The sequence below is a fragment of the Sphaeramia orbicularis genome, chromosome 5 (assembly GCF_902148855.1).
Source record: "Sphaeramia orbicularis chromosome 5, fSphaOr1.1, whole genome shotgun sequence".
Classification (NCBI taxonomy): domain Eukaryota; kingdom Metazoa; phylum Chordata; class Actinopteri; order Kurtiformes; family Apogonidae; genus Sphaeramia; species Sphaeramia orbicularis.
Window position 1 is genome coordinate 49,141,249 of NC_043961.1, and position 23,572 is coordinate 49,164,820.

The following is a 23,572-nucleotide window of genomic DNA, read 5'->3' on the forward strand; positions in this document are numbered from 1 at the left end:
TTTTCACTTATTGAAGTTGTTTTTATCTTTATTTAGTAGGGAAGTCACGATACACAAAAATTGCAGTTTGGTTTGTCCCTTGGTTTTAAGCTCATGGTTCAAGGTACAAAACAATATAGTAAAATGCAGGAAATGCAATAAAACTCCTGAACTTAACTCCTTATGTTATTTTCATTTATCTTGAACAGAGTTGTGTTATTCACTTTTTTCTACTTGCAACTGCTTGTGCAGCCTTGTAGAAGAAACAGCAGAAATCGAATGGGTGAGATGCAAAAAACAATGAACAAAAATATCTTGTTATGGTTGAATAGTGGATGAATAGAAGACCAAATAAACACAATATTCCATTTTATAGAATACTATTGATGAAGATGCTATTTCATGTTAACCCTTTCATGCATACTGGTCACTACAGTGGACAGTTATTCTAAGTTGTTCTCTTGTATATTCATGGGTTTTGTTGTTTTAGTTCCATATCAGCCAACACAGTGGATGCTTATGCACCATCCCATACACTGACATTCATACCATTACTGTAACTTTTTTGTTCTTGATAAACCTGATCTGCAGTAACATGTTTTAGTGTAAATCAATTACTAATTGTTATTAGAGAGTAATTAACAGTTTTCTTAAACAAAAAGTTGTTTTTTTGCATATTAGCTCCATGAAGTGAGTAATAACTAGTATTAGAGTATGTTAAAATGTGAGAAAGCATCAGATTAGCAGCATTAAAAATGTTTTTATTGCATAGTTTTCACACAGTATATCACTTTCTGATGATGTGTTTTAAATACATGTTTCTTTGCTTCAAAAATTTAACGTATGGTGTCGATCTGAGTAGACATTTTTGTAACTCCATGAAAAATAGGTTCATTAAAAAAATCTCAATTGCATTTTTTTTTTCACATGCTTAAAGAGGAATAAAATCACTCAAGAAAGAAAAAATTAACTAAGGTTCTCATAATTCATGCATGAAAGGGTTAAAGACAGACAGACTGGACAAAACCCAGATGGACACACACCGGACCAGTACATGATACATAACACACTGTTTACAACATCTAGAGCTAATTGTTGGTTTTGACTGAGAAACACACACCAAACAACTGAGTCAGTCACTGCACAACACTAAAGTATCTGTACCCAGACCCTGGCATCTCCATTTGATTCATCAGATTCAGTCAGTAATCTGTAAACTCACAATCAGAGTGTTATTTTATCCATATGTCACAGACTGGAGTTACTATTCATTAAAACCAGCCTATACTAACACTATATATGTACCCAGAAGCCACATAATGGTGTGGAAATGAAAGTTAACACTTATCATTCACAGCCTCTGTGAATGTAGTCCAGTTTCTTTTCTTATAAACATTCATAGTCTTTTGTAAGCTTCACTCTTTGAACATAAAAGGATGTTCTTACTTGTGATTGCTGACATCATGCAGCCTATAACTTATGTGGATATGTGCTATAATACAACACACTGTACAGGATTATTACTTACAAGACTGTTTGTTGTCAGCACATACCTGGATTGCTTTCACCATAAGGTGGGTCTTTTTTGTAAACCAGTAACATTAGTTAACTTAGCATTGCTTGGACGTTATCTGCATTACCTGGTTTAAGGCAGTAGTGACTTCTGATTTACCACCACCTACTGGATTGGAGTGTTGCTTCATTGCCACAAATGACTAAATGAGTCATATCGTTAGCCTCATAGTATAACTACCTATCATACACAAATGGAGAAAAGTATTGGGACACGTTGAATTCAGGTGTCTCTTTTCTAGCAGGAGTCTGGGGTGCAAAACAATGACAAATGTCATAATGCAGTTTTATATTGTGATAAATATGATATTGATTATTAATATTGATGTTTATATCTCAAATCAACATGAACAGGACATCTTACACCTGTAAAGATGATGTGTCCCAATATTTTGCCCATATACTTTATAAACATCAATATTTCCTTTTTAAGTTTAATGGGAGAATTTTTCATCCTAAGTGAAATGTGAGGAAAGTAGATGATTAGTTGTGGTAGAAATTGTTTTAGTCAGAGCATGAAAAATATTTTTAAAATGTAGAGGTAGAACATTCAAAATCATAGTCATGGATAAAAATTAAAAAAAAAAAAAAATTGATGTTGAGAGCACTGAGATAGTGAGGATTAAAGTTTTAGCAACTGATAACTACTGACAACGGATAACGACAACTGATTTGTGAAACAAGTTTCTTTAATGCATGTAAATTGAAGACACTTTAAAGGCCTCGGAAACTTACAATATTAGAATCCTTAAACATTTGGGTATTGTTTTTTTTTTTTTTTTTTTTGCAGATGGAACCTTCTAGTTCTAGCGCAAGACTATCAAATAAACACTGATGAAATTTAAGGTTTACATTTTGCAATGTACAAGTTTTGAAACTGTGTATTTATTATTTACAAAACACCGCAACTTATGTATGTAGAGCAAAGACTACAAAATTCAGTCCAGAGGTCAACCTTGACTACTTACTGTTTCAACACACAGCTTCTTCTACTCTTTTAACCAGAATGCATAACAGACCAGCTTAAAGTCAGAATTAGGAGACAGGTGAAGAAAACTTCTGAACTTTATATTCTGACGTTTTATATACACAAAAGAGCCCAGCAATTTTGTCAATATTTTGATTCTTTAATGCCACGTAGTCTGCATGGTTGTAAAAACTGACTTTTGCATGGATATGTCCAGCAAGTATGCCCGACTCTGTGGGAGCCTGAAGAGTTCAAAGACAATTCAGAGCCGTTTCATATTTTACAGACATAATCTCATTCAGACATGTTTTTTTTTTTTTTTCAAACAAGGACCAGATCCAGCCAAAGTAAACATCAGTGTCAAAAAATACAGTTTCATCATTCAGTATCATTTCTCAAATAGGCCATTTTTTTTGTTTAAGAACTCTATTTTATGGAACTGCTTACAAAATTTCAGGATCACTATTTATTTATGTATTTATTTATTTATTTATTTATTTATTTAGCACCATTAAAAACTCACGATCCAAACATGGTGTAATTTCCAGGAAATGATTTGCTCAGGTGCCTATTTTGTATACAGGGTGGGGAAGCAAAATTTACAATGAACATTTAGTTGTTTTTTCTCAGCAGGCACTATGTCAGTTGTTTTGAAACCAAACATATATTGATGTCATAATCATACCTAACACTATTATCCATACCTTTTCAGAAACTTTTGCCCATATGAGTAATCAGGAAAGCAAACGTCAAAGAGTGTGTGATTTGCTGAATGCACTCGTCACACCAAAGGAAATTTCAAAAATAGTTGGAGTGTCCATAAAGACTGTTTATAATGTAAAGAAGAGAATGACTATGAGCAAAACTATTACGAGAAAGTCTGGAAGATACTATTAAAGAAGAATGGGAGAAGTTGTCACCCGAATATTTGAGGAACACTTGCGCAAGTTTCAGGAAGCGTGTGAAGGCAGTTATTGAGAAAGAAGGAGGACACATAGAATAAAAACATTTTCTATTATGTAAATTTTCTTGTGGCAAATAAATTCTCATGACTTTCAATAAACTAATTGGTCATACACTGTCTTTCAATCCCTGCCTCAAAATATTGTAAATTTTGCTTCCCCACCCTGTATGTTGCTCACGAGATGAATTACACAGTTTTTCATTTATTTGGATCTCCGTTAGCTTTGCCTTAGGCCATCGTTTTTCTCCTTGGAGTCCACACCCAACACAATTGTCTTCACACTGCAATACACAGCTGTATTTTTTTCATTTGTGACACACACGACGTCAGCATTTGGACTAATAATTTAATGTTGGACATTAAGTCGAATATCTCACAGAGTCACGCTTGACTGGTAACTGTAGGTGTGGTCAATAGCCGATATAAAGGCAACAAAGAAAACACCGAACTGTTTTTGTCAGCTCAAAATGCCACAACTTACAATGCAACAGAGAGAACGTGCCATTGGCATGTTACGAGCACGTCTGAGCCGTGGTAAAGTCGCTCGCCGTCTGCGCTGGCATCACAGTACAATCAGTCGTCTGAGTGATCGGATCCCTCAGGACAGGATCATGAGATCAGTTCCATGTGTCGTCACTGCGCTGTTTGTTTGGAAGCCAGAGGTGGACACACCCCAGATTGAATGATGACACTTTTCATTTCTGAGTACCTGTATTCAGTGACTGAATAAACGTGTTAAGTTGATCACAGTTTGTCCACAATACATTCCTAATGACCAATGCTTCCATCTTTAATATGAAGGTAACCCAAACCAATAAATTTAACCTCCTAAGACCCAGCTATGGGTTTTCTGTCCACATTTGTGGACAAGACTTTCACAACTTTATACAAAAAAAAGAAAAAACTGTCCACCACAAAGGACATTCCATAAAAATTTTAAAAACTGCATCTGAAAAAACTGTTGCATCATGATGTTTCCAATATAGGCACTTATTTAATAAAAAACAAAAAAAGCTTGTACTTTGCTGACATTTCGTGGGTCTCAGGAGGTTAATACATCTCCAAATATACATATTATTCTGACCCATGTGTTTTTAATGGCACTAAGTGAACATAAAATGAAACCTAAAAAGGACTAAAATATGTAAATGCACTATTAACTTTAATAATAATATTTGTTCTTGCTTATATCAGTGATATTTTCAGTCTGTGAATCTGTAGGAACTAATTATTCAACAGTACAAGAATATAGAAAAGTCCTGTCCAATCCAATTATTTGTCAAATATGCTCTGCTATTAGCTGTATATATCACTGCAGTTGTAATATGTATGTTCAATAAAAGTATATGATCATATTTGTAGTGTTTTAGTTCCAAAGTCTTTTATTCTAATACTGAACAAAGGTACAAACTGCTGTCCCTGTGTGATTAAGTCGGTGGTTCCCAACCTTTTTAGGCTCATGACCCCATTTTAACATCACAAATTTCTAGCGACCCCAGACATTCAAAAGGAGACACTTTTTTTGTTTTGTTTTGTTTTTGATCATGTAATACTTTGCTATACTATGCTGCAAATAAACGTTAATTTTGGTTGACATTTAGTCTATATAATGTATATTTTTATGGATGGAGGCAGAAAGGCCAGGCGAAGATTACTGCACAAATTAAGAATTTTATTATCCTTGGTCAGGATATGTACAGTCAGTCCATCTTGGATTTTCAAGGCTGCAAATTAATACTGAAAAACCAGTAACTCAAACTATGAATTATGAAAGAGCTGCAGCATCTGAAACCGACCACAATGAACATTTGAAAGATAAACAGTACCACAGTGCTTCAGTTTCAGCTTCACAGTTTGTCATGTCTTTTATGTATTGAGATTGTCTCTCTCAACTCACCATATATTTTTTATTAGTAAGTTGTTTTTTTTTTTATCAGTTACTAGAAATTTCAGGCGACCCCATTTGAATTTCAGGTGACCCCGCGTGGGGTCCCAACCCCAAGGTTGAAAAACACTGGATTAGGTTGATGTCTCCTACAATGTCGTCAGTGAATTCCTCCACCTTCATTTTCAGCACTTGTCTGAAAGTTTGTCAGACATTTTCAGTGTTGTTGTCAGTAAAGTTTCTGTCAAGTTGCCCCCTTCTGCTGTTCCTACCACTGATCAATGCGGGACATGATTGGTGGCCTTGTGTAATTTCTAAATTCTTACTGGTTCACAGATAGAACCTTATAAAACCAAGTTAGAGTTTGATTTTGCAGATAGAATGTTTGTGTTTGTTTTAAAACAAAATAAAAAATACAAAAACAAATTAAATACACATCACATATTGAAATAACCCATCCAAAATTAAGGATATGTGAATAACTCAATTTTGGCAGAAGTGTCAGATAGAACCTTATAATTCCAAGGGGACGATTTGTCATTATTGTTTTGTAGCCCAGACCCCTGTTGGAAAAGAAACACCTGAATTTAACGTGCCCCAATACTTTTGTCCATTTGGGTATGAGTTTGGCAATTATGCTATGAGCTAATGATGAGCTAATGATATGTATCTTTGGGGGATTGAACAGTCACATGAGGGAACAATTTTAGCACCATGTTGTAAATCAGAATTGTTTCTATTTTCTTGTCATTATGTGTTTGGATGATTTCCTCTGGGTTACCGAGTGGCCTTGAGTGAGATACAAATATAATATATTCGAACAAATATGAACCAGGCGATTAACCCGTTCCGTATGTCACAGTTAGCCTAGTTCAGTCTATTACACCTCTGTTTAGTCCCCTTCACCTCTAGGTTTTACACAGGAATAGGAGTTTAAGATAGTAATCCAAAACAACATTTGCCTTTTCAGGTATTCAGTAATGTAGGGCCCAACTTGTGCACCCGATCTGTGGTCTGCATGGTCGTCACCTGGTGAACAGGGCACAGTAATTTTTCTTCTGACTGATGTTTTCCTAACATGACCCACAGTCATTATCAGCTGACTCAAACACTAAAAAACTGACTCTGCTTGTTCTTGTTCACCCAACAGTGACAAAACCCCTGATAAAGATAATACATTTGCAGCTATAACTGTTGTTATGGAAAATTTATGTTACTCCATGTTAGCATTCCATCTTAGCGTTATATAGTGCATATTTGATCTGTACATATATGATAAGAAACGATAACTTGACAGTCAGGCGTGAAAATAAGAATAATGTAGACACTGTAAAGGGTGCAGTTATCATTAAAACAGGGAGCCACACTATTGTACAATGTGGTGTTGTGTTACGTTATAAAAGGAAAGGTAGAAAAAGATTACAATTTTCCTGCAGGAGAGCGCTTCTGCCTGATATGTTTGAGCACTTTGATGTTTGCTGCTTTCTAGGATGCATTTATTTATTCAGTAAAAGATGCCAGAGGAGGAGCCCAGAGGTATAAGCATCAGCCAACAGATGTTTGCGTGTAAAATAAGCTTCAATTTTGTTTCCGCTCAGCAGAATGTTGTTAATCAATTTGGAAAGTTGGACAGGGCAGAGGTTCTCGGAAATAGGCATAATTAAGTCCATTTTTCTTTCACCTGGAATAGACGTCAATTACTGGCAAGCTGCCCTTATATGCCTCATGTGTGCGCCTCCAGACCCAGAGACTTTGTTCACCTTATCTGGTCTCTGTGCAAAGAACAGCTCAAATTAGAAAGGTTGTTTTGCTGCTTTGTTAAGTCTTTAGCCTCTTTCAGTTAGAGACCTTTGAAGTCACAAAAACATACACTGCTCTTCTAATGAATCAACCGTCAGTTTAATAAATTCCTTTTAGGTCCATGTCGGCAATGCAAGTCAATCAAAATACATTTGTAAGACATTATGTGATTGATACCAGTGTGGATAATTATATGCAAATATATTTATCTTAATCATTCAGTTGCACAGGGAGTGTACTTTATATGATGGTTTTTTGTTTTTTTGTTTTTTTCTTGCTGTGTCTCTATGGGTTCAGTTTTGGTAATTTATTTAAGTAACACCTGTTTTTACTGTGCATGCACCAACATCAGTCATATGTTGTTTTGTTGTTCTGTTATATTTGTCTTGCATTGATTGCATTGCATGTATCTATCTATTCATTTCAGTTAAATTCAACTATCCATGTAAAGGCACATGCAACAGTGCAGCGAAGATGCACATGCACCCACCCACCCACGCATAGTGTATGAACACAGCCTTCAGTGTCACACTCTTAATGTGTCAGATCAACCCTGGGTTTACTAAGCTAATGAGGAGCGTTCCATTGTCTCCTCTTGTGTGCTGCGTTATCATCCAGTCTCGTTCACACTGTGTCAGCTCCCTGGCTCAGGTCTAGCTTTCGGTGGAACCACAGAGTAAATCAGATTAACCTAAGCCTTTTAACTGTGGTTGGGTTTGATCCCATTTGAGAGTTGGCAACACAACCTATTTTGTTTGTGTTGTGAGGCAGAATGCATGTGATGGGAGGGGGAAAGGTTGGCTGAGAAGTAAATAATAAAATGGGTGACACAGGCTAAGCTGCTTTTGCTCGGAGACACAGTTCAGGCCAAGGCCATGAGACAATGTGTTAAAATGCTTCTCACCTTTATTTTTTAATGGGGCCATGTAGAGGATTCATGCAAGAGGTGGGAGGTGGTGAAAAGAAAGCAAAAAAGCAACATGACTTTTTTTTCCAACTGACAATGCAAGGTAAAAAGGGTAAGGTGAGTGCAGATCAGATCCCTACTCCTATTTATTTTGAAGGTTAGCACAACAAATGCAAACGCCTTCTTTAGTTCTCAATCCTGCTTTAGATTGTGAGTTTCAGTTGCAAGTTCATCTCCACAGCTGCTTTCCACCCCGGTGTTATTTTATGTGGTTAGAATTTCTGCATTAAAATGAGGGCTCAAATGCAAGAAATGTGAAATAAAGTCAGTACATCATCAGAAGCTTTTATGCATGACTGGAAAGATTGACATACTGTATCAGTTTGGTGCACTAAGATGTAATAAAGGCTGAATTAAACCAGTTTTTCACTCAAACACTAATGCTTGTCATCTTCCTCCACAACCACAGCACTGACATTTAGTGCTATTTATTGCTTTGTGTTCCCACAACTGAAGAAAGTATGGAATAAAAAATATCTCCTAGAAGTTTTAAGGAGAATTTGTACATGAATTGTTGTTTTCCTTTGAAAAATAACATAAATCATTGTGTAACAACCACAATATTACTCACATATAATTTTTAGGAGTTAAAAATTCATAAAGATATTGCTCTCTGGTTTGATGATGATGTCAGCTGTTTACTTAAAGATTCACAGTACCTTGAAAAATTGCCTATTTTTTTTTTCTCTCTTTTTTTAATATCCTGCTGAAACTGATTACAGTCATTATAGACAACACTGTGTGCTTGTGCTAATTGTCCGCTTTATTCATTAAAGTCCAGGCAAAGTGGAAAATGGAAGCTGATCAATCGACGCACACGAGGCTTGAGTCATGAACCATGAATTGTGAAGCACTTTGTTATATTGTTATTGTTATTTCAGATTTATGTGGTTTTACAGACATGTAGTGCAATCAAAATTACCACATAAAATACAGTTTTATATCATAGGCATATCGAATTCCTACATGGGCTTTAAATGTGATGCATATTTAACTATGGTCATAAAATTATTGTAATTGCAGTTCTGTATTCTTAAGCTGTCTTCACCATCCTGCATCCATGTTGTAATTCGCCATTTTGCCAATCTGCTGCACCTCGCTGAATGACACGTGGACGCATCTTTGCCTCTCAACCCATTCCTCGCCCACCTCATGGTATTTATCTGACTGAATGCAGAGGGACAGATATCATATAGTGCCATGTGTGCAGAAAAAAGGCTGGGTGGAAAGCCAAATACTAAGTATGGCCTGAGGTATCGAAGGCCTGTCAGCTCGGCTGCGCCATCTCACAGCTGGCTGAGTGGGTCACTGCGACAGATCACCTCATTTTGGCCACGGCACCGTCAACCTCTAACCCGTGGGAGAGTCGGTCTGAAATGGCTAAATGTTATGTCTGCCTGAAAGAAAAAAAACACTCGCATGACATCGTGTACATGTGAAGCAACACTCACCTCAACGGATAGATCCTAACACAGCCAACACATGCAGAGGCACACAACAGATACACAAGTGAGTATGAGAGGAGGTGAAACCAACACAGTATGGAAGCCAAGGAACAGGCCTAGACAGACACTTTTGCCAGATAATATTTCAGGAGGTGTGTAGGAGACATTGAGTCATCCGTTTTACACACCAAATGGCTCTTCCTTTTGTCTCTCGAATGTTAATGGATCAGACAAACCAGTCGACATAACATACTCCAACACTGAGCCTGTTTACATGCACACCACTACTCCGATCATTATCTGATTTCTTTACTTGTCAGATTATTTAAGTGACCATGTAAACAGTATAATCTGACATGATCAGGGGCACCACTACCAACTGTGGACCCCATGACAGGTAAACATTGTGGACCCTGTCACGAAATTCAGTATCTTATCGATCTGTCTGAGCGGGGGGTGGGGGGGGTGTCCATACATAGCGTCACTTAAGATAGCCTGAAAACAAAACTGAAACTTAACATGCTTTCAGTGTCCGACTACCGACGTTTGTGCCTCTGTTATACAGCAGATCTTACACGAAATTTTCACAACTTTTAGCTTGTATATAATGGACCCCCTCCACTGGTCTATGCCCCCCCCGCCCCACACACAAATGCTGGGCCCTATGAATTTGTCATGTTTATCCCCCTTTATCGGCGCCCCAAAATATGATTTATCAGATAACAGCAGTAGTCTGATCTGAAATCGGATTAACACACCTGGATTTCTTCCTAATACTCCGATGTCTTCCTGCATGTGTAGAGGTTAATATGATTTATTTCGTTCTTTTATGTCTGCGCATGTCTAAAGACAATTAAAATCATACAAAATGGAAGTTACGCAGTCCAACGTGTGTGGAAGACAATAACAGGAAGTTTAAGCTTATCATCACTACATATGTATGGACTCTGAAAAAAATCTGATAATGGGTGGAGAGCATCTAAACCAAGGTTTTTCGATTATCACAGTTCTTAAGTGCATGCAAATGTGTTAGATCTGATTATTACAATAATCCAATTACTCCCAGATACCTGAGTTTTATAGTCATGTAAACAGGTTCACTGATTCTATCAGTGTTTTGTTTTATTTCTACCAAACAACGCTATCACAATTATGACAAAGAATTGTGATTAACCTTATAGTTGTCAGTTCTATTCATTTGATGCTATTTTTATAGTGTGAGCTGCTTTACAAATAGTACACCTAGGTGAACAAAAATAAACTAATATTGATATGGAACACTGGAATGCATAAATAAAAAATGTACTTCTGTAAATCACAAATTGCACAGGGCAGATTAAGCATGAATAATTTAAATGTACAAGGGTCATTATTTGAAACATACAAAGAATTTACTGATAAAGACAGATGCCAATAAATGTTAAACACCCAAAGTAAAGAAGGTGCAACAAGATGATGTCAGAGTGCCAGTTACATCTGAAATTATGGAAAATTGTGTAGAAATGGGGATGAAATAGAAGAAGTATTTATCACATACAGCTGAATAGAGGCGATTGATATGATCATGCCGAATAATTATGGTTATCTAAAATAATTAAGATGGGCCAGCTACAGAGGAGCTGAAATCAGGAGGAAAAGAGGCCAGAAATTGAAAATAATCACCTTCATGCTGCAGATTTTTTTTTTTTTCTTAGTTTAAATCAAAAGACTATATTAACAGCCTGATCAAAAAAGTCCCACACTGTAAAATTTCCTTGGACCACCTTTAGGTTTCAGTGCAGTATGCAGTGACATCATTTCAATGAGCTTATATATGTGCAAAGTCACAACATGTATTTCCATCAACTTATGGATGAATAATGTTGCTGAAACTAGACCGAACTGAAGTAACCCCAGATCACAACACTGCCCCCACAATCTTGTACTGTAGGCAGTAGACATGATGGGTATACTCTTCTCACCCTGAAATACAGTCCAATCTTTATGCTCTGTATCAAGCTGACAGTTGTTTAAGAAATGAGAAGCTACTCACTGCATCAGTTGGGGTTGAAGAAGTTGTAATTGAAATATACAGCATTAATCCCTACAGTAATTATCCAGTGGAAATCTGTCATCTTTTTGGTTTAGTTTAAGATGAACATGACACTTATGATTAAAGAGAGGTCATTTCTCCATGCTTCTGTGTTGAGACACAGAGTATAACAGTAGAATCATTTCCACGTCATATCTGACAGAATCTAATCAGTGATCGGAAATTACAGTTACATATCAAACCCTCCATCTGAAAACACTTGTGATTAGCCAAAATCTGGATCACAGGGTACATTTTGTACAGCCTGAAAATATGGGCAAAGAGTAGATGAAGAAGTCACTTGACAGATGCTTTAACTCCAATATGTTGAAAGATAAAGGGAGTTTTGCCCAAAGACACAAAAAACAAAATCATTGCAGCTTTCAGATTTAAGAAGATTCAAGAATGTTGACAACACATTGCTCTCTGGAAAAGCCCTATGTTATTTTGGCTCAAAGAGTAAAAGCAGCCACACTAGTATTTTTGAATTGTCCCAGATTTTGCAGCAACACAGTGAGACATGGTGTACACTGGAACAATACAATATCTACACTGCAAAAAATGCACTGCTAGAAATAAACCTAATATTCCTGAATCTGGTCAAATTGGCTTATGTTGAGCAACAAAAAAGTCTGCCAATGGAGTAAGAAAAAAATTCTTGGCTAGAATTCTTAAAACAAGCAAAAAAAAAAAAGTATATCAACTAAAAAAACATAATGTGCCTTAAAGCTAGGCAAAAATGCTAGAAGTTTAGGAAACAGTGCTTATTATAAGAAATAAAATCACCTTAATATTAGCTGGAAAATCGTAATAAGAAAAAGTTAGATATATGTTATTTAAAAAAATATTTTTCTTATGTAAAATTTCTTGGCAAGCTTTTTTCCCATTTAGATGAAAAATAAGACACATGTTCTAGAAATAAGGCTTTTTTTACTTTCTTAGAAATCATTTTTTGTAATGTATATTTTTATTCCACTAAGAATAATTGAAGTGGTTGAAAATACCTCCGACGTTCCCAGTGCATTCCAGGCTTCAGAGATGAACTTCACTCAGCTCATTTTAAGTAGTTGTGTCTTTATTTATTTATTTATTTATTCATTACCTCCCTGCTGCAATTGTGAAATGGTTGATTTCGGCAGTGAATGAGAAAGCCGCCCCCCTCTCATAACCTTGACCTTTTGAGCACATCTATTGCAGATGGGCTGTACTTTTGGGAAAGTCTCCCATTCTAGCTTTCCACAGATGCCAGAGATTTAAGAGGGTCAGGAAAGGGGACTGCTAGATAGAAATCTAATTAGGTGATTGTGCTTGAGGGAGCTTTGCTAGCTGCTCAATAAACTCCTACACGCTCACTCTCGTCCTCTCTCATTTCCCTTTGCCGCATCACTCTCTCTCTCCCTCAGCAGATTGCACTCCCCCTGAGATGCCACCCAGGAGTTCCCCCGCTGAGGGCACAGTCACAGGACGCAGAGCATGGCTCACTCATCATACCTTCACTGCTGTTCACATTTCTTCAAAGAAAATACAAGATGCATGAATGCTTGAATGATAGCGCTGTATCATTACTATGTTCTCTCTTCCCTCATTATTTGTTCACATTCAGACTAAAATAAAAAAAACCTATGAAGGTTTCAAAGAGTGACGAGAACAGAAGATCACTTTTTTTTTTTTTTCTTTTATAGACAAATGAATTTATGGCAGCACTTATATGTGAGAACAAGCACTCCTATAAAGGAACCTAATGCAATTCATGTTTATGAAGGAGTAATGATAAAAGGGATGAGTTGTTTGTCTCCTTGCAGTTTGTGTAGCATCTGCCCCCACGTTTTTTTTTTTCCCCCCAACAAAGGTAAATTTAACTGTTAAGTGTTTGCTGGAGAAAAAAAAGTGTTTTCTTTTTTTTTGGTATGGTTTACAGAACTGTGAGGCCTTGGCAGAAGTATGTGCTCTGCTGAACGTCCTTGCTCTACTTGTGTATTTGTTATTTAAGCGTTATGCCAGAGCAAAAGAGTATATATATTTAGCCATAAATCTCAGAGGGAACACATGAAGAACAGTGGGGTGTTGATTTCTTTTATGGAGTCAATGTTGAAAAACAGGAGAGTGACATATCAAAAGGTCAGTGCATGTCAGTTGGCAATGAATGCACATCAGCCAGTAGCGGTTATGCGGTATTAGATATTGTACATTGAGGAAAATATCACCTCTCTGCTAGAAAAGCTTTTGCATGCCTTCTGCTTTGTTCGACATTACCCTCAAAAGCAATAAAAAACATTAGTTTGTTCAGCCATCTTAACTGAAATATCACTGTAATGCAGCAGTTCTGAGTTTATTTGCATATCTATGTTTCTTAAGTAGAGATCTGGCACTAAGCTGTGGAAGACATATTTGATTTAGCTTGAAATCATGCCTTAGCATTTTGTAATTATGAAGTAAGCCTCCTGAGCTTTGGGTATGACTAAGCCCGTTCACTGTCTGGTGTAACGTCGGTGCTAAGAAGTCATTTATTGTGAAGGTACAATTACGGTCCGGAAGTTCGCTCGGCAGTAGCTTAGTCACAGCAACGCATAGCCAAAGCCCAAGCTCATTATTCAGGGTTGTAAGCAGTGCTACAAATGAATGAGGCTGTCTTGTGCAGGCATGCAACATGGGCTTAAAACTCACACGGTAATGCAGATGTACTTGTGTGGGAGAAAGAATAAGCAGAATAACTACGGTATTACTGTTTGAATAATCAATTTGTGGCTGAATGATGAATGAGGGACACTTTTTTTCTAGAAAGGACAAGAATGAGAGTGAGATGCCTTCGAGGAGATAAAAAGCAAAGGACAAGACATAAGAGAGGAGTAACAGCGGCAAACAGAGAAAACGGAAGAGGCAGAGAGGAGGAAAGATAGACAGAGGGAAGATTTGGTTTAATAAATAAAGCCACGTTTAACATTTGAGCAGTATTCTGCTCCTTAAAGAGGCGACTGCTGGAACAGCTGAATAATGGTTTGATCTATTTCTTTCGATCTTATCTCATACCGCAAGCTTTTGTGAGACCAGACAAAGGAATTACACCCATTGAACATCCAGCGTTAATCATTGTGAGAAATGTCTCACTTAATAGTGGTTCTCTGGGTTGTTTGTCATGTTTGTCTCTCCTGATTTCAGCAGCATCTCAGAGCTGCTCACCTCATTCTGTTAAGTATGTTTGAAAGGTAGGTGAGAAAAGGGCATAGCACATGATACATGATTTATTTGGACATTGGGTTTTTTTTTTTTTGGGGGGGGGCATAGAAAATGTAGAAAAAAGTGAGGGTGTTAACAAAATTAGAGAAGCCAGCAAGGTTATAATAGTTTTGGGTTTCTCATTATAGTTTAGTTTAATTTAGTTTTGACTTTTTCTTCTCTAATTCAGTTAGTTTTGATTTATTTTTGGAGCAGGTTTGCTAGTTTTTATTAGTTTTCATTTTTTTCTAAATGCTTAGTTTTATTTTTTTTCATCTTTTCTCTTCTTCTCTGTCGTATTCAAATAAATCCCAGACAGGACTCTGCTGCTTTCTCCCAACTTTAGTCTCCATGTTTCCAGGTAGAGTGGGGACCAGAAGATGACTGGAAACCACAAGAGACCACAAGTGACAGACCGTGAAGTGTTGTATGGTGCCGTTAGCTAAAATTGCTTGAGCAAAATAAATCGATTTCGTATCAATCCGACATTGACAAAGACAAAAATGAAGGGAATTTTATCCAGAGTTTTTATTGTTTTAGTTAGTTTTGTAAACACACAATACAGTTTCAGTTAGTTACCATTTATTCTTTTATAGTTTTTATTTATTTCAGTTAACTAAAATGTTTTTTTCAATTCTAGTTTTTGTCATTTCGTTAGTTTTCGTTTACGATAATAACCTTGGAAGCCAGTGTAGTAATGTGTAATATTTCTTTGTGTCCAAGTATCCGTATCTTATATATGAGCTAAAAATAAGTCTAACACCTATTAACTCATTGTGTTGATTTGCAGTTTCCCCGTTCCTACAGTCCTGTTTGAAGGATTTATCTGAACACGTTTGGCATTCATGTTACTTTTACAACACATAAAATTTCCACTTTATTCCTTTTCAGTTTTATCACATTGAAGAGCTAGGAAGACAATAAGAAATACACCGACTCGTAAGCTCACTGTATGCCAACAGAGGGGGAAAAAAAGCCGACGGATGTGATGCGAAAATATCATTTATCAGCTTGTGGTTTGATGCTGGCTGCAGAGTAATAGGATGAGGGGAGGATGAATTGTCACTGAGAGGCCTGTGTTAAGGTGAAAGGATCTCCAGGGGCTGTTTGATGTCTGTTCAGCTCACACTGAATCACACAGAGTTCTCAAAATTGGATCACAGTTGAGTTTTATCTTTGAATGCGGATCACTATTGTTGCATTAGGTAGGAGGACTACACCCTCAACTAGTCTCTGAGCCTTTCTGTCTGCTCCAGTACATTCACGTTTTGCCTTTGCTTCTTCTTGTTGCAGATATGGCAGCAGAACAGGTGTTCTCCAAAGCTTTTTTAAGTTGGAATTTAATAACTTTGCATCAAAGTATGTTATATTCCTGGCTCAACATTCGGGAAGCTTTTATACCTGGCTGACTTAATTATGTTTGTTCCATAGACTGTATGTAATTAGTGGATGAAGGAACCCTGACACCATGTCACAGATTGGTTTCAGAACTTCTGTTTTTACGCGAGTAATTTGTGATTTGGTTGTCACCAAATTGGCGTTTTGGAGCTGGTAGTGATTAGTGGTGTAGTGGTCCCCGGAGAAGTGGGTATATTCTAAATTTTTGCCTTTTTTAATTTAATTTTTTTTTTTTTAATGTAGTCGAGAAAAACGTAGTGTTTTAGAAACAGTGACATGTAAGACTAATCTATTTAGTTTACCCAAAAATCCATCAGTAGTATTTGTTCACTATTATAAAACAATCATGACTTGATCAGTAGCAGTTTGTAGGTATTACTGATCACACGAGCAGCTGCATGAATGTCAAATGACTCATTTGCAAACCACCTTAAAACTTACCTCAGAATTATGTATTCCATTAAAGTATTTTATCTCTATGTGTCACTCACTTGAAAGACGTTTATTCTGCCTTTCTCATTCGTATTTCCAATAATTGCACATCTTTCAACGAGGCATGCAGTGACCTGTCAATCAACTGGGGTGGCACTGGCACCTGAGGAGGTGTCCAATCAGGTTCCAGAGGTGGCCAGCACTAGTTAGCAATATTTTCCTCAGCATAACCCGCCCTACTCTGCCTCTGATTGGCTCATCAGTCGTTATGCCTAAAGTTAACCAATTTCATCAGTGAAGGCAGCAAGTACTAGCCAATTAGAGGCAGAGTGGGGCGGGTCAGGGCTCCATCATCCAAGGGATAAAATTGGGCAATTTGACTCAGATACTACTGAATGGTGCGCATCGGGGGGGGGGGGGGGGGGGGGGTTAGAAGTGGGTATACCTGACTGAAAAATTTGTAGGAAAACTCTGTATACCACTGTATGCCCTGGACTACACCGGTGTTAGTGACCATATTTGGACTAAAGGGGTGGAGCTTCAGCAGCACAAGTTGTTTTTTGAGGGTTCATGGGTGAGCTAATGCTTAATGCTGACTTACTGGCTCAGTCGTTTGGTTAAATGTGCCCCCCCACAAACAACTGACTGAATAATGGACAATGCAATACTCACCCTACCTCAGTGCAATAATCACAGCCCATGAACCTTGTTTTTATTATCCTTTATTCCTTGTATACATCCTTATATGTTGTACAGATAGTAGAAGTAGATGTTGTATATTTAGTAGTATTTGCATATCTGATATTTTATCTTTGTAGTTTTTATGTATTGCCAATATTTTTCAGTATTTTGTGTGATATATTTATATAATCTTTTGCACTGAAAGTGTTTGCTGCCAAACAAAACAGAGCTGCTAAACAGATTTACTTTGTTCCTGTAAAAATGACAAAGATCTTTTTTGTTCTATTCTAAAACTGTGAACTTCATCAAATACTGTGTAACAAAGTCTTTTTTTTATAAAATTGTTAGTTTAACTTATTAACCACAATTATCACTATTAACAGTTGTGTTTAAATGGACAGGGAAAACAATTACATTTACCAAAAAAAAAAAGATCAGTTTCAGTTGGCAAGTGAGCTTTCATACACACGTCAAGAAAACTCAATGCAGCATACATCGAAACCCTCTTAACCTGAGACAGAGCAATAATTTAAGGATGGGCCAGAGCAAAAATACTGGAGGAGACATAAAATAAAACATTTATATTAGTGTTTTCAAAGAGAAGTCCAAAGTAAATATATGGGATTTGGGGCTTTCTGGAGCCAAACCCCCTTCACCATCAGTGGCATTACAAATTTAACATACTGTATTTCCACACTGGCTTCACTGTGGATTAGGATTTCTTCAAATTGCTTCAAATTTGACATAAACTTCCACTTGAGCCCCAGGATGAATTGGCTGACCCAAGGTTAAAATCAATGTGACCTTATAAACGTTTTTGGCCATAGCTCAAGAATTTACCCGTGTGTGTTATCCAAAATGTCAAAGGTCAACTTCAGGCAAGCAGATGTAGCCTAGGTAGATACTGAAGACCGATTACCTTGGGGAACCGCAAGGAGTTTCTAGAGAACCATCTTCAGATAAATACGCTTGAATATTGCATCCCAACAATATGAAAAACCCCGTCCAGCATTTCATATCCGTGGCTGTTTAAATACTGTTATTGCATCTTGTCATAGATCCACATCAGTATCTAATGATCATTTTGGGTGCAGAAGTTCTTACTCATTGACTTACATTCATGCCTCCCTTACACTGACCCACCACTGACTTCAGGATTGATTTTAACATGTTATTGATTACTTTCAAAGCCCTTCATGACTTGGCAGGAGACTATATTTTAGACTTTTTTTAATCCCATATCAACCTCTGCACAGTCTGAGATCCTGGGGCAGTGGTCTTTTGTCTCCTGGTGTCTAGGCTGAAAACTAAAAGGGTCAACCCTTCACAGTCAGGGCCCGAGGCTCTGGGATAACCAGCCCAAGAAAATCTGTCTGTGTGAGTCAATGTCGGCATTCAAGAGTCTACTTAAAATATATTTTTAGCACTCCAAAGTGTTTTTTTGGACTAAGTAATAAGTATGTTATTACAATCATTGTAATTAGTGACGCTATTTTACCACCGTCATGATAACTATTGTAACTGTATCTATTATTCTGAGAAAAAAATAATAAATAAAATTGGTCTTACCATGTCAAGCCTGAGGCACTAATAAGGAGACAGTTATAACACATTCTGTGGAACAGTCTGCTAATTTTATCTCCAATTCATTTTCCTTTTAATTCTGTATATACAGTATGTTTACACTTTTTTCCTTTTAAACTGTTTTGCATTATGCACCACAAGAGAGTTGTCTGTTTTAATTTCATTGTACATAAGTATAATGACAATAAAGGTATTCTATTCTATTCTATTCTATTCTGGGTACCCATGCCCACCTCTTGTTTGAAAACAGCAAGCTGTCAAATAAGTTGACAACAGCCTGACCTTCGTCCTTTGTCCTACTCTCCTGCTGTACAATACTGATGTCTAGAAGTCCATGACAACTGTGATATCCGAATGTTTTGCAAAACCATCTTTATTCAGCACTGTGGTTCTCTGTATAAATAGAGCAGAAAATTGTTTATTATTGGAAATCTTTTACTAGAATCTGGAATCATACACTTAGTCTAATATTCTTTATTAACCCATAAATACCCAAACATCCACTGGCAACCAAAATCATTTACTGATATAAAAAGTTAAATCATTGTTAATCCACTAATCCTATCAATACATGTAAATAATTGGTGTAAAATACAGTTTGGCATCTTTTCATGGTCATCAGATATGACCCATTTGGACATTCAGAGGCTCTGTAGTGAACGTGGATAAGCCATCATCTTCTACAACATTGATTCACCAATAAAACCTTTTAGTTTTTGATATAAATCCCCTCATCTTTAACCCTGTAAAGCCTGAAACATTAAATCATTGACAGAAAATTCCAGTTTTTTGAAACTTGAGCCTTTATTGGTCCTTCTGAACAACCCCGATTTTTTTCTTTTTTTTCAAATATCAATTTTCCTGTATGAGTTTCTATTTTGTATCATATTTGATACATCAGGTCTCAATGCTCAAATATTATTTTTGAACAAACAAATACATAAAACAAACATGTCTAACAAATTGGTAATTCCTTTTCAAAATTGGCCTAGTTCTGCCTCCTTCCTCATTAACCCTTTCATGCACAAATTATGAGAACTTTAATCAAGATTTTTTTTCCTGAGTGTTTTCATTTCTCTTTAAACATGAAAAAAACAACGTGATTGAAAAATTTCTTATGAAAAATAAATAAATAAATAAATAAATTATGTTAAAAAATACATAAAAAATAGTAGTGATAATAATAATAATAATAATAATAATAATAATAATAATAATGTTATTAACCTATTTTTCATGAAGCTGCAAAAATGTGCATTCAGCTGGACACCATGTGTTTAATTTTTGAAGTGAAGAAACATGTATTTACTAATAAATTGCGTGAAAACTATAACTATTACGCTCAGGGGAGATCTACACAATGTTACCAATTCATGTCAGAAAAGATATGTAGTGTCTTAAAATTTTAATAAAGATATGTGCAAAAAAACAAAACAACAAAATCCATGAATATACAAGAGAACAGCTGTAGAATAACTGTCCACTGTAGTGACCAGTATGCATGAAAGGGTTAATGACAATCTTGTGTCACTGGAAAGGCCTCTGGTGAATGAATCCCCCCCCCCCCCCCGGTGGTTTATCCGTGTATTGCATGTATCTAATTCTATACATCAGGTTTTTCAAGACAAAAAATATCACACTGATCATGTAGAGTGCTTCAAAACTCATGTCTCAAATATGATACATTTGGTGTTATAGGGTTAATTTGAGCTTTTATAAACATCTACATGATAAATAAATTAAATATAGGAAAATATCTAATTTTCACTTAAGAATTCAAAATACAGAGCATAATATAAGAATGAATGTTGATAAATCACTTAAGAAAGGTTAAAAATAAAGAATAATTCATTTGGGAAGTGCCACAAAAGTAGCACTGGGTCTTTATTGGTTAAATTGCTCCACAGTCTTCACTCTCTATAATATGAGTCAGTACAGACAAAGATGTAACCTGTACATGGAGTGGTTGGCAGAGGCGAGCAAATAGCAGGTAGTAATTCAAGTTATTTCTTTGTGACTGTAGCCCTTTTAAACTGCAGTTCTACGTGAAGGAACTCTTCTAGTGTGTTCCATTAATGTACTCCAAGCACCTCACTCCTTCCAACATGAAGGAAGGATTTAAAATGTAATGTGATTTTTTTATATTTATTTTCTCGTTTCCATTGAGTGGATCTGAGTGGAGAGTCTAACCTCTGTATTCGTCTTTTATATCTTGTAATATTTTTTTCTTGCTTTTATTCTTTTGTTTTCCTTTAGCTAATTCACACTATTAGCGTGGTGGATAGAGATGAGCCGCAGTCTGGGCATCGCTTCTACTTCACCCTGGTCTCTGAGGCATCCACCAATCGAGACTTCACTCTATGGGATGTCAAAGGTAAGGAGACAAAGGTCATAGAGTATGGACATGTGTGGAGAGGTGTTTCAACATCAGCTCGATCAGCATGTTTTTGATTTATGGCCTCGTAGTAGTGTCTTACTGACCAATATTCAGCATTATGATGCAGTTCATGAAAATGCATGAGTTTGAGATGACCTCCATGTCTCAGCAAGCAATTTTATAAATGTTAAAAAAAAAAACTGTCTGCAAATGTAAAATTTAAGAACATAATACTGAGCAACTTAAAAAAAAAAGAGTTGTTTTTAAAATTTATGGAAATACTAATAATATAATGCCTTAGCTATGTCTTTCAAGTGCCAGATGGCTAATGTTTTTGACAAAAGACATTTTCCAGTGTTATCAGCCAGAGGATATCCATATTCACACGAGACTCTTTTAAAGTTAATACAAAACATTCTATTTTTTTTTTTTTTTCTGCAACTAAGTACAAGCCAGATATTTTTCATTATTTCTGGATAAACACCACCTGTTCCTGTCTTCTAAGCAGAGTAATGCTATTAGAAAATATTATCTGCCTCTGCACGTCTACTTGCACATGATAATTTTCACAAATTGTGTGTCAAAGTGTGCTTGACTGTATAAACAACTTCACGCTAAATTCTTTTTTCCACAGTTACTTTATAAGGCTTTTTGTGATGTCATTATCTAAGACCAAAAATATGCACAGGCTTTTTTTTTTTCTTTTTAAAGGTTGCTTATTTAATGTTTTTTTTTTTTTTTTAACCTTGATTTTTTTTTTTCCCTCATCCCTTTACAATTGAAACCAACAACTTCCAGAATCTCCTCTGCTGCAGTAATGAAAGTTGCTGCTAAGACAGAGTATTTAACTGTGTATCACCTGCATATTTAATTGAACAGAGCATGGTAATCACTGTATTCCCTTGTGATGACTTTGCTCCGGCGGGTAGATGAGTTTTTTCATGCTTGTCTGTATTTTCGCAAACACGCTTGCAGATTCCTCGTTTAGAGATGTGTACCTAAGTGAATGTGACATGTGGCTAAATAAAGATTGATCTGACACTAGTAAAATGTCAGGGGAGCTGCCCGAGCTAGGGAAATGTCACCATGTGGAGGCAGCAGGGTCTGCTGCATTCCCACCCACATGCAGTTGTATAGATGCTCACATAAAGGGTCCTTGTATAACATGCACACACATACTACATGAACACATACTGCACGTACGCACAGAACAGGAATAAGTATGGCAAAAAAATATCCATCTGGCTTTGTTTTGCTTTCTTTCTTATGCACATACACAATAGCAGTAACAGTGTTTCATTTTTTCACCACTACCTTTGAAATGATGTGAAATATGATTATTCATATTTCCATCACCTACTCCATGCAGGTGATGGAAGTATGAATAATCATATTTCACACTTACATGTAAATGTTTCAATTATTTGACGTCCACCTAACAAATTTGTGCATACACTGCAATACACACCACATGTTCATATACAGTATATCATTAACGAACAAACACACCACCACATACCTTGTGATATCTTTTAGTAAAACAACACACCCCACACAGACTTTTTATCTTCCCACTCGTCTTTTTTTTTTTTTTTTCCACTCTGGTGTCTCTTTTCATGGACACATTTGTCAACCTGTCACTTTCAATGTGTCACTTCTTCTTTTCCCCATCATGGCCTCACATTGTGTTCTGTCTCCAAGCCTTGACATACAATGATGAAAAGAAAATTTTTTCCATGTTACTGAACTCGTTTCAGTTGTTGTCGGCAGCCAGCAAAGCTAATCCTCCTCCATTGCAATTAAATTGCCATTATCTCAAATATATCCAGTTGTGTTTAAAATGTCAAATATATATTAGTCAAATATTTATTTTAAAAAAAGCACTTCTTTTGCTTCTAAATCATATTGCATTCTGCCTTATACCCAAACTCCACTGTTAAATTCAGTCTCCTCATTCTCACGAAAATGTATTTGTCTGCAAAAAACAGTTATTCTCTGGAAAGTCACCTGTTCCTCAGCAAACACCAGCCAAAGTTTGTGGTGTGCTGGTGTATGGTTAACCATCAGCAGTCATTTCATTCAGTTTTTGGTCAGAATTTGTAGTGACCAAAAACCAAGCTAAAATAATTGAATGAAAGAACCATTAAATTTAAATCCATTTAGTCAACAAACGCAAAATGAATGCTAATGTTGCTCCACATCTGGGTAAATAGGCAACTATTTTCTAACAGGCACAG

The 23,572-nt window shown here is 36.4% G+C and overlaps 1 pseudogene; it reads left to right on the top strand.

Annotated features, from left to right (window-relative positions):
- LOC115419949 (cadherin-22-like) overlaps positions 1-23,572 on the top strand; it is a 77,040-nt pseudogene that overhangs the window by 37,249 nt on the left and 16,219 nt on the right.